Source organism: Rhynchophorus ferrugineus, unplaced genomic scaffold, assembly GCF_030347505.1.
Source record: "Rhynchophorus ferrugineus isolate W39M unplaced genomic scaffold, kcgeb_rfMv2 rfM2, whole genome shotgun sequence".
In the NCBI taxonomy this organism is placed as follows: Eukaryota; Metazoa; Arthropoda; class Insecta; order Coleoptera; family Curculionidae; genus Rhynchophorus; species Rhynchophorus ferrugineus.
In genome coordinates, this window is record NW_027472581.1 from 86276110 (window position 1) to 86280482 (window position 4373).

The 4373-nt window shown below is 33.6% G+C and overlaps 2 long non-coding RNA genes across 2 annotated transcripts; one reads left to right on the forward strand and one right to left on the reverse strand.

The window, feature by feature from the left end:
* Positions 1-1970: 1970 nt before the first annotated feature.
* LOC143190705 (uncharacterized) lies at positions 1971-3490 on the forward strand. The gene is made up of 2 exons (XR_013004321.1): positions 1971-2875; positions 2931-3490. It is a non-coding gene; the product is annotated as an uncharacterized LOC143190705 (long non-coding RNA).
* On the reverse strand, positions 2539-3632 carry LOC143190706 (uncharacterized). Its single transcript, XR_013004322.1, has 2 exons — positions 3489-3632; positions 2539-3058 (listed from the first exon to the last, which is right to left on the reverse strand). It is a non-coding gene; the product is annotated as an uncharacterized LOC143190706 (long non-coding RNA).
* Positions 3633-4373: the final 741 nt, after the last annotated feature.

The following is a 4373-nucleotide window of genomic DNA, read 5'->3' on the forward strand; positions in this document are numbered from 1 at the left end:
TTATCTGCTGTTGATGGCTGTCAAACACAAACTAACATTTTCAAAATTAATTATATCTTGCATTAGATATGCTTTAGTGCAATTTTCATTTACAAATTAATTTATTACTATTGTTCTGTTGTACTTGCTTTAATACACAGGCAAGGTGAGTACGGGATCAATATCATCAAAAAGTTAAGAATATACTTATACACTAAATAAGTTTGCTTCAATCTTTTGATTTCCTGCGTTTTGTGAAGCAGCTGTATTACTTCCACGTTGCTGTGATTTAGCAATCTTATTTCGTGTTTTAAGCTGAAATCTTGGATTATATAGAGTATATTATAGTATGTCCATTTGATTTTGAGGTTAGTGTGCAGATCTTCGTTGTTGCTACACGTTGACAGTTACTTGTACTTTTTCTACAACCTTAGGCAGAGATATATCTTTTGCCATGATACCTGTGTCGTTGGCAAATTGTCCAAGTACTGTTTCTTGATTATTGCTTTTCGTGGCAGCTTTTTCATTTAGGATGAAGGTTGTTTTCTTTTTAGGATGAAGGTTGTTGTAAATTTCTGTGGCAATTTCCATTGGAGAAAACAGATTTTCACCTACATCGGACTGATGAACGGGATTTATATCTATTGTAGATTCTATATGTTCGGTTTAAATGTTCTGCGAATAGTTCAGCTTTTTTACCGCTATGTCCAATGCATTCATTTCGATCATTTTTAATAGGCGATAATAATAGGACTTTTAAATATTCGAGTTATTTTCCATAGCGAGTAATCCTTGCCTGCTTCAGGGCTTAATACACTCTGCTGTCCTGTCTACAGCATTTCTGGTTCTCTGTCACAATCTTCTAGCTTTTCGTCTGTTTCTTTTTATCAATTTCCTAATTGCAAGTGGGTAATTTACGTTATATTCTGATTTCTCTCTTGTCATCGTTTTTCAAAAACTGTCATTGTTTTTTTTATTGTATAACTTGAAACTTAAAGTTTCTGTACAAATTATTATAATACAATTCGATTTATTATAATATTCATAATTTGCGTTAATTTAATAATAATCGAAATAAGATGATAACAGAAAATTGAAAAACAAATTACTATGAATGATTGCTGTTAAGAATATAAATTGTTAACGTTCGGGTCAGTCAAATAAGTATATACTAATATCATGTTTCTATCCTATTTGCTTTAAAATAATTGTTTTAAATTCTTATTTCTTTTAAATAATTGTTTAATAATAATTGAAAATTGTTAAGCCATTTCGAAACAATATACAAATGAAGACGACATGCATATTCAATTACCTAATTTAATAGCCCAATAAACGTATTTCATATTTATGGTCAATTTAACGAAGTACGAGACTAAGTTTGTGGACAGGTAATGTTTATTATTATCGTGGGACTAATTATACGTTGTTTTTCTATTGAAAACTATCAATCTAAAAGCGCTTTAAATCTTGTGTAACCTGAAAAGCAGTGGTTAGCGTATTTTAGGTCTTACTGATTTTGTAGTGGTAATACAAGGTACATTCTAAAGCAAATAAGACAGGAATTCTATATCTACGGAACATTTGTTGCTGTCTCTATATAAGTTAAATCTTATGCAAGGGGTCTTAAACAAAAAGAAAACAAATATCTTACATAAAAACTTATTTATTAAAAAAAAAACACTGAGGGTATATACAACGTGGGGCAGAAGTCCCGGTGCCACTTTGATTTCCTATAACTTTGCTCAAAGAAAAGTTAAATAAGTTTGGTTTTCATAAAAAGTTTATTCGGTCTTTACATTTTTGTTCGTTATTATTGAAAAATTATGTCGGCTTAATGACGACCGCGATTCGCTATGCAACTTTCGGCTCTTTTTAAGGCATTTTTCATGACATCTGAGGTTGAATTTCTTCAATTTCGTTACGAACGTTGCCTTTAAGATGTCGAATCATTTGGGGCTTATTTACATAAAATATTGATTTTAAAAATCTCCATAAGGAAAAGTCCGGTGTTAAATCCGGAAATCTGGCTAGTCATACTAAATCGCTACTTCGAGAAGTTGGTCTTCATGAAAAAACGTCATTCACTAATTGAATTGTTGAACGAGCTGTGTGTACTCTGGTCCCATCTTGCTGAAACCACATGTCCTTTAGTTCTTGCTCTTCCATTTTAGGCACAAGAATCAAGTCTTGGTACCGTTCAGCAGTAACAGTAACTGCAACACCTTGGTCATTTTCAAAAAAAAATAGGGACCAATGATGTTTCCAGCATGAATATCACATCATACAGTTGTTTTTAGTAGATGCAATAATATTTCATGAATTAATTGAGGATTCTGTGTTTCCCAAAACCGACTGTTTTTGTTGATTGATGTGGCCACTGAGAAGAAAATGGGCTTCATCGTTCATTATCAATTTAGACGAAAAATCTTCAATTTCACTAGACAGTCTTAGGATTGCATTACTCTACTCAATTCGTTGATCATGATCTCTCGATAGCAATTTTTGGACTAACTGAATTTTATACGGGAACATTTTCAAATCAGTTTTCAAAATTCGCATTAAACTGCATGCAGAAATGTATAGCTGTCAATCACGTCTCCAAAATTGATATTTCTGAATACCAAACTAATCTCAAGTAAGACAGCATACTAGTTTTTAAATTAAATAACTTTATTGCCTATTCGTCAATCAACATTCCTGTTCCTGCCTGACAGTAGTGATGGCTTCAACTACCGATGACATTGTAGTAGAATCCATATACACAGAAAACTGAAACTGCAGCGGCGTCTAATGAAGCTGTTGCGATAGCTCCCACCGTCTCCATAGCTATAACGACTTCAGCAGCGGAAGCAATTGTAGCATATCAGCAGTGCCAACAAAACAAACGACAAAGGTAACTAAAAAGTATGGTAAAATGGTTATTTTAACTTCATCACCTTTTATATGAGATAGAGGTGGTAATGCAAAAGAAAAACGAAGCAGAAGAGTCAAAAAAGAAAAGGACGGAAAGCCGAAATGTAAAGAAGGCTGTCTTAAAAAATATCCACCATAACAAAGTTCAGATCTAGTGCATCTGCTAAAATTAAAGGGAAGAATGTTAGGAAACGGGCAAAAATAATTACTTTTTAAAAAGTGGTGATGAAGGAAACATTCCATTTTTGTATTGCGGAGGTCTTTATTTAGAATCATCTGAAGATTCGATGGCTTACTCGAATTCTTATAAATAGACATATTGTGGCTGCGCAGGAATTGACGATGATGACCGTGAAGTCACATATCTTTGTGGGCTTTGCCAACCGAATTAGTATGGGAATTTCATACCCCAGGTTACCCGATGGGGGTGCCTCATCTTACCCGAAATATGCGGCAAGATGGGGAGATGTACCTTTTCTTACTTTTCGCAATATTATGAAAGATTCTTTTGTCTAATATTCCTAGTTGTCTGCCATTTACTATTCTGATTACCAAGATTAATTTTAATAATAAATATGTTTATGAAACTATACAAGTCTTTGATTTATTATGCCTTGAATCCTAGCTTCCCTGTCTTGTCCTGCTCTATCTTACTTTGAATACATTCTCTTGCTGGAATTGTTATAAAAGGGCACATTGTGGCTGCGCAGGAATTGACGATCATGACCATGAAGTCACATATGTTTGTGGGCTCTGCCAACCGAATTAGTATGGGAATTTCATACCCCAGGTTACCCGATGGGGGTGCCCCATCTTACCCGACATATACTGCAAGATGGGTAGATATACCTTTTCTTACTTTTCGCAATATTATGAAAGATTCTTTTGTCTAATGTTCCTAGTTGTCTGCCATTTACTATTCTGATTACCAAGAATAATTGTATTAATAAATATGTTTATGGACCTATACAAGTCTTTGACATGTTATGCCTTGAATCCCAGCTTCCCTATCTTGTCCTCTACTTTGAATACATTTTAACTATCTATTGTAAATAATGTTTTAATTAACGAAAAAACCGAGAAGGAATTAACGATACACCTGATACACAGATTTAAAAAAAAACGATACATATTTTTAATGCCAGTGTCTATGTCAATATTAAATTATCTTTGAATCGTCTTTACGTTTCGCGTCAAATGTCGTTTTCACCTTATGATTTATGTAACCAAAAAAGATAATAAGAAGTATTATTCAGGCGTAAGCGAAAAATATCATTGATAGAAAGTGAGAACAGTTCATAAATATTCCATCAAAAAAAAAAAACTATAAGGAATATTTAATTCGTACGCCCTCATTCGAACAGTGAGTACCTGGCTGTTTCTAATCAGGGAAAACTATTGGATCATTTTTTATTGAGGCGAAAGACGTGCGGCAACGGCTTGATGGAGATGGCACGTAGCACCAGCTTAAAATGATG